This window comes from Tyto alba, unplaced genomic scaffold (assembly GCF_018691265.1).
Source record: "Tyto alba isolate M040663 unplaced genomic scaffold, T.alba_DEE_v4.0 Super-Scaffold_7, whole genome shotgun sequence".
Classification (NCBI taxonomy): domain Eukaryota; kingdom Metazoa; phylum Chordata; class Aves; order Strigiformes; family Tytonidae; genus Tyto; species Tyto alba.
In genome coordinates this window covers 642821-655267 of record NW_024881328.1, presented here as the reverse complement: position 1 = coordinate 655267, position 12447 = coordinate 642821, and the positions used below count along the sequence as shown (strand labels likewise).

General features: G+C 41.4%; 1 protein-coding gene across 8 annotated transcripts in view; it reads right to left on the bottom strand.

Moving 5' to 3' along the window:
- Window positions 1-12177, bottom strand: part of CCDC148 (coiled-coil domain containing 148) — a 107079-nt gene extending 94902 nt beyond the window's left edge. For all 8 annotated transcript variants that reach the window (XR_004407007.2, XM_032992674.2, XM_032992675.2 and 5 more), the window contains exon 1: window positions 12025-12177. The gene's annotated coding sequence lies outside the window, so the exon portion shown is untranslated. The remainder of the gene's footprint in view (window positions 1-12024) is intronic.
- Window positions 12178-12447: the final 270 nt, after the last annotated feature.

The window sequence follows — 12447 nt, the reverse complement described above, 5'->3', positions numbered from 1 at the left end:
AGCTAGAAATAAAGAGAAAAGGGATACCACCTGATAGCTTCATTACTGCATCAAACTTTTAGTAGGGTTAAGCTTTTATTAAGTTAAATAAAACAAATCAGGCTGAAGAGACATTTCAAAATTATGAGTAATATAAAGGCCGGACAAAACATCTGTCTTTAGAAAAATAACTGCACAAGGAGCTAACAATCTGGTCTCTTAACAAGCTTAAAAAAAATTCTGTTCCTCTGCTATAGACAGTCAGCCTTCCTCCTGCCTGCTTTTTTTGGTTCCTGACCGTCCTAGCACTACTTCTATTGATAAACTTGGGAAGAGAGTACTACATGGTGACTCATATAATCCTACATGAAGGCAAAAATAACTTATTGATGAAAAATTGGGAGTACTTGAAAGCTTTAAGCAGACTGTATCCATTGCACCCACTTCTCTCTATAAAAACCTTTTATTACCGTTCTCTGCCCAGCTGCCGTGTTAGCATCATTCTCCTGTATTATGCATTTTGGGAACCATCATCCCAATCTAGGTCCATCTGGCCAGCCTCAAATGACAAGCTTCTTCCAACACAAGAAACACTATCTTTTCTGAAAAATAACTATAGATACTAGTAAGATTAGCAGTAGCGTAGCTACCCCCCCAGTTTATTTATTTATTTACCCATTTGGCAAATTTAATATCTCTTCTTTCTACTGACATGTTTCTGATACAATGTCAGCATTTTAACAAAACTTCACATATTAGCCTTAGCTTCATCTCCTTTGAAAAGAAAGCAGGAGAGTAGGAACACAACTGATGCAAAAACCAACTTCCTTGCCACTTTCTTGAATTTTAGGGCTACTGTTTCTTAATAAATAAGTGCTTATTCCCTTCCAGCCTACCCATTTCTCTCTTCTGCAATGATGTCATACATTTGTACAGACCTCAGCCCTTTAATGGACATTATTTTCTGTTATCACAAATTCAAAAATATTACTTTATTAAAACACTGAAAAAGAATGTTATGATGATTTTTGAAAGGGTAAGATCTGTATAAACCTGTATTTTATCTTCAGTAACTAGAAAATGTACCAATAAAAATGATAAAAGCACTGCAAGTTAAATTTATTTCTGCTTTAATGCTGATATATTTAAAAACCTCTTCAATACTATAGAAGTTCATCTAAGCCTGAATTCAGATACCCTGCTTCAAGGCTTTGTTCAAACGTCAATACAGCCTCTAGGTTGGAAGTCTTGGTGCACCTTAGAAAGAAAAAGTACAAGAGACGAAGCACACATCGAACAGAAGCCTTTAGTACATAGAAGACTCTTCCCCAGGAATGCTAAATCAGCTGTATCTACAACCAGTCATGACTAAATCTTTCAGTAACAGTAAAAAGCACAAGGCTTACCAATCCTCTGTTTCTCCTTCTGTTGACAATTTAGTGTTTCACTACAATTCAGAACTCTTTTAGGTAATAATAAATATGACCTCTTAAAAGATTATGCCTCCAATTCAACCAAACATTGCAGTGCATTCTAAATGTAAACGCTTGTGCCTGAGGTATAGGGCTCAAGTATATTCCTCAATACGGGAATAGCAAATATTAAGGCAAGATCCTACTCCCTTTCATTTAAATAGAAATTAAACCCTACAAGTGTTAGTCAGCATTTCTGGAGCAAGCAAAGCCTGCAGCCTGCTGATCACACCCTGTTAGATGTTGCTACGGGTGATGATTCATGCCCGCTTAAGGTCCCAATTCCACAAGCATGAGTACTCCCAACTAGTTTAACCATTAGCTTTGGAGGAGCCTCGATTTCACCGCCTCAATTCAACAAGTCATTTGCATACAGAAATCTCTGCAGATTCAGGTCATGAGTGTTATTTTTTCCTCTCAACTAACCTGCTGCTAATTAACAGAAAGGCAAAATTACTGGGCAGGGAGGCAGAGTGTTTAATGATCTGGACATGCTATTTAAAACAAAACTTTTTGTGCATGTTTTAAATCAGTCAAATTATTAAATGTAAAAATCAATAATATGAAGCCAAATCAACTCTACACAAAACACAATTTAACAGCATAATCAATGACAGTTTAATAGTCACTGATATTTTGTGCAAATGAAGGTTGCCTAATTTTGCAACAGCAGGTTGTTACAATTCTGACAGTGGTTCACGTAAATTACTAGTGGGCATACACAATTAAACACCAGAAATAAATCACTGACTTCACTGAAAACTTTGTATACAAGATCATGGGGAACTTTGACTATAGATTAGGCCAGATATTTCCTAAAACATGCAAACTCAGGAAGAAAAAAACAAACATAGAACCCTTATTTCTGACACTCTCTTTTGAATATCTGGAGATTTCCTAAATATTTTGTGGAAAGTTTTTTTCCTAGATTTTAAAGTTTAAAGGCAATGTGAACTGCTGAGCTACTGCATATTTCCGTTCCAAGAGGAAGCATATTAATATGCAGTTGTTGGAACCCTCTGATCCTAGTTACTGTTAGGGAAAAGAGGCAGAGAAGCACTCCCATTGTACACCATGGAATAAAGCAACAAACAAACAACCAGCTTTATCCTTTAATCAGACCTCTTCACTTCTTGAAGTTGAATTAACTATCCAAAAATGGCATCCACCCAGAATGTTTTAATCTTGAAGCAGTCAATCCTTTCTCCAGGAAGAAAATACATCATGTAATACTTTTATCACTCAGTGCCAAAACAGTCCATAGTTTGACTATAATTTAAATCTGCATTCCCTACATAAGAATTATGGATCTGTTTGAAATAAAGTATCAGAAATAGTACATTTCCAAAAGTGACTTAGTCCTTTTTGTCTATGTTAATCTCATTACTTCCTCATTGAGTAAAACCTAATTCAGACTAGGAAGATCAATTTGAGTAACACTTGAAACTACCAGCTTCATGGAATACTTTGTCACACAGCAAGGTGGGTGGGAAATAGCGCATCTGCTTTCTGAGTATCTCTCCATTACAAGAGAAGAACTGTTCCACCTCTACTCTTTGAGTAGTCTAAGTAGCAAATCCATGATAAAATAAACTTTAAAAACACTTCATACAGAAAAAGAAAAATTGCAACAAGCAAATAAAAGAAAGGAAGTCATTTTTTAAAAAGTTGACATTAAAAGGGTGGGAAATGAAGTCACCCATGTCCACCACGCAACCTCGAACCAAGTGCGTCAGCTGGCATTTGGTTATGTTGTTTTAAACAAAACATCCACCAGCCATTTTCACTGACCTAATGCACCCACTGCAGTTCGCCAGCTGCAGGCAGCACACCTGGCAACTTCAAAGTTTAACTGAAAGAGCGGATGAAATGAGAAAATGCTCTGATGTCTTCAGTAGTTAATTATCCCAGGCTGGTTTGGGTGGGGAGGGAGCTGAAAGCCCCCCCCCCAGTGCCCCCCCCTGCCCCGGGCAGGGCCCCCTTCCCCCAGCCCAGGGGGCTCCCAGCCCCGTCCAACCTGGCCTTGAACCCTTCCAGGGAGGGGGCACCCACAGCTGCTCTGGCCAATTCCTGGCAGGTGACTGGGCAATCCTGGACAAAATCCTGCTTTGCTGAGCTAACGGCAAAAATCCTGAGGCATTATTTATAGACTTTTGGATTTGAACACAAGAAATTTGCAGAGTTTTACTATATACGTTTTTATTAACGTTCCCTCTAGCTTTCTATTTATTACCTCCATGTACAACAAAAAGTTACAAATTGAACAATATGTTTCCAACACATTCATTTACAGATTTATTGGAAGATGCGAGCCTGAGTTATCCATCATAGCACCCTATAATTTTTTTCATTACTTAAGAAATAACAAAAGTGTAGTTAAATCGACCTTTAACTTTCCATCTCATAAAGCATATCTGCTTATTCGCTAGCCTATGTGGAAAGCAGGTTATTTGCAATGGTGCAGCAAGCAACTTACCACTCTGGTGCTCTGGCATCCATCAGATAAAATGCTTAAATCTACACTACTTTTTTAGCACAGCAGAAGTACAGATGCTGTAACAGAGAACCGCCATAGAATCAACGTTCTCTGGGCTTTGCCTTGACTCTCTTTCTTCTCTTCCCCAATCCCCTCCTCCCTCTTTGTTTTTTCTGTTAATGAAAAACAAAGCCAGAGCAGTAGCTTGAGGCTCTATAAAGAGATTAAGAGATTGATATTAGTGGAACAAAATATTGCAATTTCATTATCTTAAGGCCTTACAGGTTTTTGTGGCCTCTTAAGGTAAGGCTCACAAGTTTTGGGACCAAGCATTTCAGTCACCCATATGAAAATTGTACTGTCTTTTTTCTTTTCTACACAAAATGTTCTGATCCACATGAACAAGGTAACTAGACCTAACAGTGCAGTAAAGCATGGAGAGAAATCATTTTCCTGTTTAGGATTTCTTTGATTAATAGCACCAATGAAATGATGCCTCTGGTCCAAAATTTGACCTGCCTTCCAACTGCCAAATCAAATAAATTCTTCTTGTTTTTATATAAATAGAACATTTAACTTCATAGTAAAAAAGAAATAAATAAAACTATCACCTTGGCAACTTAAGAAAATGCATTCTTTCTCCAACAAATGGCAGCCAGAGCTGTGCAAGGCACAGCACTTCAAACCGAATCTGTATGTAAATTAAAGACCATAATATGCTTTCACCATTTAAAATATATTCCAGAACAAGTCATATTATCAATACAAATCATTCCAAATTGTGTAAGCAAAAAATATCTGCCTGTTTATTTCTTTATAAAAGTTTTGGTGTTGTTCTACCCATGCACTTACTTTCTCCTGAGGACTCTTTCTGCAAGATAATAGCCATTCTAGTCTGGATTCAACACAGCACTTAGCTGCATGTGTAAGGTTAAACACACCAAAGTATTTTGTAAAGTCTGTGTCACTATTAAATATTCTTGATACTATACAAATACACAAGAGGAAGTAAATGAGTGTATTTATAAGAGAACAAGCATACATTAAACAAACAGACAAATAAAATCACCAGAATTGTGTAACCAGAAAGGAAGTTTTCATAGGACTAATAACATCAGCTAACATATAACTTTCTGATGATAACCTACAAGCTGTAACGTTTTACAAAATAAGCATCTTTTCATTACAGTTTTCATATAAGAAAATGAGGGCTTAATCAGAAAAGAAAATGTGTTGCTAGGGGTCTAAGGACACAAAAAGGAAATGACTGGTGTAAGAGTAGGAAATACTGCAGAACAGATATTCAGGAGACTAAAAGGGACTGAATGACAAGAGAAATTCGTGAGGTTCCAGAGCCCACAGGCTGGGGACAGAGCCGTCAGCAAGGGGAGCCAGCACATGCAGGAGGGCTGCTTGCTGTGAAAGGTGATGCTGAGGTGCTCCCGATCAGCAGTGGCCTCTGGCTACCAGCTGAATACCCTGATGTGGGAAGGACTGACCACCTTTCTGCAAAGGAGCATCTTTGCAGGGGAGGTATAAGCATCTCTCTACCCTTGGATGCACAGTGCATGATTGTGTGTAATGCTTCTGAACCAAACAGGCATGCTCATACAGAAGACCCAAGCTGCAACAGACGTCAGTGAAGTCCTAACACCACAGGCAATCTGGTCTTACACTAAATAAGCACAGGCCTCCTTTCTTCTGATAACAAGTTACGCCTATGCAGTAGGCAAGGATTCAATTGCAATGACTTCTTATCAAGAGGTAGGATGCACACTGAACCACAGAAATGTCAGATGGATTCCATGTATAATAATGCAGGCCAATGGAATAAGGATATAGTTTTACAGGCAGGGGTAAGTAAGGAGATAGACCTTAAAGGAGCTGTAGCAAACAACGTGTCCTGTAAGAGGCATGTCATCTACTAAACCATGAGATACTAAAATAATCAATACTAAGTAGTAGCAAAAGTTTAGTGGAAGACAGCCAAAGAAGCTCAGAGTATGCAGAAGTCATCAAGTTACTCAGAAAAATTAATTACCTACTGTAGACTGGGTTTAAAAATTCTGAACAAAGTATCTATATTACTGTTGTTAAATCACAGCCCCATAGCTTTTCAGATAAACCAACTGACGTGACTTTGTTTCCAGAACTGCAAAACAAACAACTGGAAATACACAGTTTTCAGAGGCAAAGTTTTGTTTTCTTTAACTAGCCAAGACACAGATTTTCTCAAAGCAGGAAGAGAAACAGAAGTCCAATTCTTTGTCTTACAGGATGAAACCCATGATTTTAAGCTGCCCTTGTCTTTTGCACATGCTCCTGTCTTTGCTCTTGCCTTCTCTGTAGCAGTTTAAATTAAGGCATTACCACCTAACCCATTTTCATGCTACTTTGTTACTGATGTCTTTTTCTTTAAAAAGACAAACCTGCATGGAAAGGTTCACTGACGCACAGCTGGAGGCCTCCTCCCCACAGCTCTGCTGCCACACCAATTTGTGTAAGCATTTCTTAACGAACTTCTGGCAGAATTCTGATGGCTTAAATTCATACTGTATGGGGGTTACAGTTTTTCTTTATTGGTGCTTCAGGAACATATTACTCAGTTTAACTAAGTCTAATTTCTCCTTAAACCGAGATGCTTTTCCCTGCTCTATCCTATAAGAAGCTATGGCTCAGTTGCAGCGATTTGCACATACAGGGCTATACTTAAAAACAATTCTGCATCAGTCCTCTCAGAGTTTAACAGATTGCTTCACAAACTGAGCTTAAGGTGAAGACACACAAACAGGGCTAATAGCCATTGGGGGAAAAGGGGAACTTGAAGAAGCAGGACCTTATGAGTGATTTCTGACACCAAAGACTGTATCACTGTACCTTAAGATAGCCTAGCTGATTTCTGTCTGCCAGTAGCATAGCTGGGGTCAGAGAAAAACATTTGTCTGCAGCCTATGAGATAGTAAGCAAGAGGGATAGGTAATTCATATGATTTAGAAGCCATTGCAGGTGATTTTGTCAGTAGCATCAGTATCATTTTGTACAGCTTTTGCCAGTTCTGCTAGGCCAAATTTGCAGTTATGGGCAGGGAAGCATTTAGCACAACTTCATTTTAAATTAACGCATAATGTTGTCTGATATCCTACTACAAAAAAACAAAGCATGCTTGTCTGAAGCCTCTTACTTAAAACCCTTGGAAATGTACAGTCCATACATAGGAATCAATCTCTTTTTTTTTTTTGCATGTACATTTTTTTTGTTGCCACCTTATTCATAAAGGTCTCTAGATTTCAATTTGAAATTCTGTATCTCTAGTTTAGTAAGAAAGATTACAATTAGGTAAATTTCTCAACATTTTTTTGGGGCCTCAAAGATGGCCTAGTAAGAAGATGGGTAGTATTTTGTTCAGCTTGAAAATTGTACCAGTCAGTAGGAACTGTAAAGGATTTTAGCAGGCCCTTGCCTGTCCTTGAGCAGATATAAATACCTGCATTCTCCAAAGCTGTTATTTTTTTTGTTTCAGTGGGGGGGGGGGGGGGGGGGGGGGGAGGTGCGGGGGGGGGTGGCTGTTTTGTGCTTTGTTTTTTTTGTTTTTTTTTTTTTGTTTTTTTTTTTGTTTTTTTTTTTAAAAAGGTTAGTTTCTACAAAAATTATTTACAAGCTTAGTACCTGAAAACCCACAGAACTGAATGACTGCTAATCACCTTTTCTTTATTGGACATCCCACTTGCCTTTTCCTCACATCCTTTCACCAGATCACCCATTTGGCTGCTGCTGAGCTGCCCAGCTTTGTCAGGTCCAGAGTAATAGCCAAGAGCAACCCTGACTTACAGGTGCATGTGTGATGAAGCCCGGTTCCACAATTAGCTGGCTCCAGCAGCAAAGCTTAAGGACTTCCCTTCTTCACTGGGCACATCTTCCTACCCTCCCACAGTGGTATGCTACCCCCAAACAAAATACCAACAAAACCAGTCATGGTGCTACACTATAAGCTGAATCAATATATTGGTACAGGATTCTTTTGTTTTGCCAAGGAAAGGTTACTTTTCCTAAACCTGAATCAACTCACCAACTGAGCTTATACTGCTGCCCAGCAAGCTGTTCCTCAAATCTCCATTTTGCTGAAACAGGTACCCAGGGCAAACCATTTCACATTGCTGCCAGAAGAGGAGGTCCCCCCTTCCCTCTGTACACCGGTACTTGCAAATATCTTAGTGCAGGCATTAGAGGCAGGAACAGTGAGCTAGATCAGGAAACTGATCCTACTGAAAAAATAAGAGCGTATATTGTGGGGAGGTTTCTGGGGAAACTGGATCAATTTTGTAATCTAGCTCGCTGCACAGTTGCACGATCGTGTTTGCTGGCACAAGGAAAGCTGGAGAGATAGCATGACAGGGCAGCATTGTCCCATTTCCATTGCAGCTGGTCTTGAGCCAGATTAAAGTGGCTGTGTAATCAGAACCTTGGTGATCATGCTGAGCACTTCTCAGGATCTAGAATCAAATATTCATACCTGATGCTTCAAAGTCATGGAATAAAAAAAAAATGATGAAAATGCAAACTACTTGGCAGTGCCTAAATAGTTTTCCTCAACATTTTGTTTTCCCACAGGGTGAGAAAAATCTATACCCATGATACAGCAGGAATTTTGAATGCCACCATCTGAAACTTAAAATTTCTGTAAAACACCTTGCTGAAACAGCAAAATGTCAGTCCACTACTACTTCAGAAATACACATTCTATCAGGTGGCACCGCTACCCAGTTCGACAATAAAAAAGCAGGAGAACATTTACTGCTTTTTAAATCAAATGAAATTACAGTTTCCAAGTTACCCAAAGTCAATTGTATGATGATTGACTGAGTTGCTGTGCCATCAACGCAATGGTTTGCAGTAACTTATGAAATCAAATTGTAGGTTTTAATGAGGGGAAAAAACCTACACATCTAAACAGTTTCCCCTGTGAATGCTACACAGCTGCTCATTTATTCAGTTAGCCTGCCATGAGCATCACTCTCTTCTCTGGTTATTTTTTTCCAAGCCTTTGTAATTTCAGTACCTCTAAGAGATTACAGATAAAAACAGGTAGCACTAAATATTTTCCAGAAAAAAAAAAAAAAACAAAAAACAAAAAACCAAAACCAAACAAAAAAAAACCACCAAACCCAAACAACAGAGAAATAAAGGCAGCACTGTTTTTGCGGCAAATATTTATCTTCATAATCCCGCATTTCCAAGGACCAAGCATTCTGTAGCGATATTTCCCAATTTCTAGCAACTGCCTGCATACTTATATCAAATGAGAACAGCTAGGTAATCTTGAAAATAGAGAAATAATCACTAAAATTAAAGACAGGTATGCCAGCATTGTGCAAGGACTGTGAACATCTGCGGAATATTAAAAAAAAAAAAAAGGCTCCAATTTGAATTAATTTAAGAATAGATTAAACAAAGCAGAAAAACAAATTAATGACTTGAAATACTGAAGGAGCACAACAGCAGCAAAACAACCAGCAAATACCCGTTAACTAAATTGCTCGTCTAAAAAGCTGGAAAACAAGCACAATCATTTTAAGAGATCAGATTTAAGGCTCATAAGAAACCAGAAAGGTTCAGAAGGAAAACATGCCATTAGATTTTTATAAGATTTGCAAGCATAATGGAATCAGTGCTTTCCAATTGACGCTGAGTGAAAAAGAAAGATCATCTTACTTTCAAGTCACATCCCAAGGAAGGTGAATCAAAAGAAACAGTACTTGTTTGTTTCTGATCCTAAAATTGATATAAGAGTTTAAACATGTATTTGACAAAGGCTACTATCAGCTAATGGAACAAGAAATCAAAAGAATCACTACACCATGCAGCTCTTCGTATTGGAAAGTTAAAGTGAGGTGCCTTTCCAGAACATATTTAGTCCTTACTGGGCTCAGTACAGTGATAAATGGGTGGGAATTGATGGCCTGTGATACTCAGCAGTCAAATTAGATAATGTATTGTCTGTTCTGGGTGCCAAAACAAATGAAAAAGCTATCGCTGTATGACTAATACCAGATAGAATGAAATCACTGTTCTTCACTGATAGTCATTCAAAATATTTGCAAATCTGATAGCACCTCAAAATATTCTTTTTAATTCTTTATACTTCCGATGTGCCAGAACAAACTGGCTTGAGACTACTCTCTTCTTCTTGCCTTTATTTCTTACCCTTTCCCAATATGCCCAAGTGGCAAACTCTAAAATACAGAGAGCCTTTGCCGTGCATGGCCCTTCAGGGATACAGGGCACTTGGAACAGCCTGTTCCTAATAATGCTGAGGGTTACAGCCATGCACCTGGAACCACCCAGAATCTGGAAGGCCCAGAGGTGGCATTATGCCACCTTTCATGTCCTGCCAGTAGACTGTGCCCTCCACCGGCACAACAATAATATTAAAAAATGGTTCTATTTACCAGGGGGGGAAACTAAGTATCTTCATTTATCTAAAAGCTGTTGTCTGTGGAAGCTAACCCAGTGTAACAATATCCAAATAACTGGTTAAAACCAGCTGAGACTGATTTGAAGTTAATCCAATACACCTTTGGTAAAAGCAACCAATGAAAGTAGTTGCTCTCACAGGTTCTGTGCTTTCTTCTCCATCTACTTATTTGGATTTCACATTTTATTTTTCCTTCTCTCTTGCTCTCCATTCCCATTGGACCCTTCCCCTGATTATCTTATTTCACCCTTGTTACTCTGTTTTACTAAGTTTCTGCTATTACTCCCCTGGACTGCTGTTTCCTAGAAGGAGACCGCCATTCTGGTTTGGTAACATTTTATATCTACCCAACATAGTATGAAACATCAGATTTTCAGGGCAGTGAGGAATCAAGACCCCTGTTTACAGCTGCCAAGTATTTTCTATTTGGCATATGATCATACTACACGAACGAGTTCGTACTGTATCAATCCATACAAATGGCAACTAATATTACAGAGGTTAAAAATTACACCAATAGCCTACAAAGCTATAGCTATACATATAGCATAGCAATTACATTCCAAGTGGGGAAATTAAGAGAAGGAACTATATGAATTCTGGGTTTATAGGTAATTCCCCATGTTCATCTACCCTCTGCTTTTCACCTGCAGCTCCTTTCTGAACAGAGGGTAAAGGCATACTTCTAGTTGTAGCACCAGTGTCCTGATGCCAAGCTAAAAATACAGTGCGTGCCATCGCACACTAAACTGGAAAACTAATCTAGATGGAAAAAAAAGATACCAGTAAAAACGCAGGTAGCATTTTCACAGTAATTTTTCAGCAGGATCGTTAGACGGTCTGCATCAATGCACCAGGGGAAGGGGTTGAATAAGACAACTTCTTAAGACAGCAAAAGCGTTTCACTGTATTACACCCCAAAAGAAGCTTGCATACAGGAGAATACCTGGATCCTTAGCGCAGTAGACAAGTAACAGGAAAAGATAAAGGTGAAAGCATAATCAAGTAAAATGAGAATACAGGCACTTCTGGGAAGATTCAAGTGGCAATTTGGTCTTGGCTTCTTTTCGCCATTTACAGTGTCATCATCGTATTAGTCAATGAAGCCGCTAGTGTCCCATCACAACTGCAACAGCAGGTGGCTGGGAGGAGAGGAAATGGCACCAGGCAGAAAACTCTGAGAAACTGGGGGGGTTTGTGTTCGGAGAGTCACATAACTCAAAAAGACGACCAAGCTTTCCTTTTCTCCACGCCATAAATAGAGTCCGCTGAGTACTAGAAGCCTCAAAATAGCGATATTTTAAAACACCAGAGAAAGCATTTTCCTTATCTTTCACAAGCGCCTCGACTCCGCCCCTCAAGGTGCGAGGGGAGGTAGGGGCTGTCCGTCCTGCGGGGCGGCCGCACGGCCCACGCCGCGGGCCTCCGCCGCCGGCGCCACCGGCGACCCCAGACCGGCGGCAGCTCCCACGGCCGCCTCGGGGGGGGCGGGGCGGGGCGGGAGGCGGCGAGGGGACGAGCACCTGCGGCCTCGGCGCGCGCCCCGCGCCGCAGCGGCCATTTTGCAGCCGGCGGCTCCGGCCACCTGCGCCCCGCCCGCTCCCGCGCCGCGCACGGACACTCACCGCGAGGAGGCCGGCGGGCTCCGCAGCGGCGGCGGCGCCGGAGGAGCCCTCCCCCGGGAATGCGGCCCCGCACAACGGGCGCGGCCGCCCCGGGCCCGCCGCGACCCCCGCCCGCCCCGCTGCGCTCCGCGGGGCCGGCGGCGCCTTCCCTCCGCCGCCTCACGGCATCGGTAACCACGGCAACCACTCCCCCCCCCCCGCCGCTCATTGGCGGGCTCTGCGCGGGGCGGCAGCCAATGGGACGCCGCCCTGCGCCGCGCCGGGCCAATGGGCGCGGGCGATGGGCAGGGCCCCCGCGCTGACGTCGCGCGCGGCGGGGCGGGGCGGAGCGCGGCCGGGCTCGGCGGCGCCGGCGCCACCATGGAGACCCCGGGCTCGGGCCCGCCGCGGCGCTGAGGGGGCGGCCGGGCGCGCCGCCTCCTG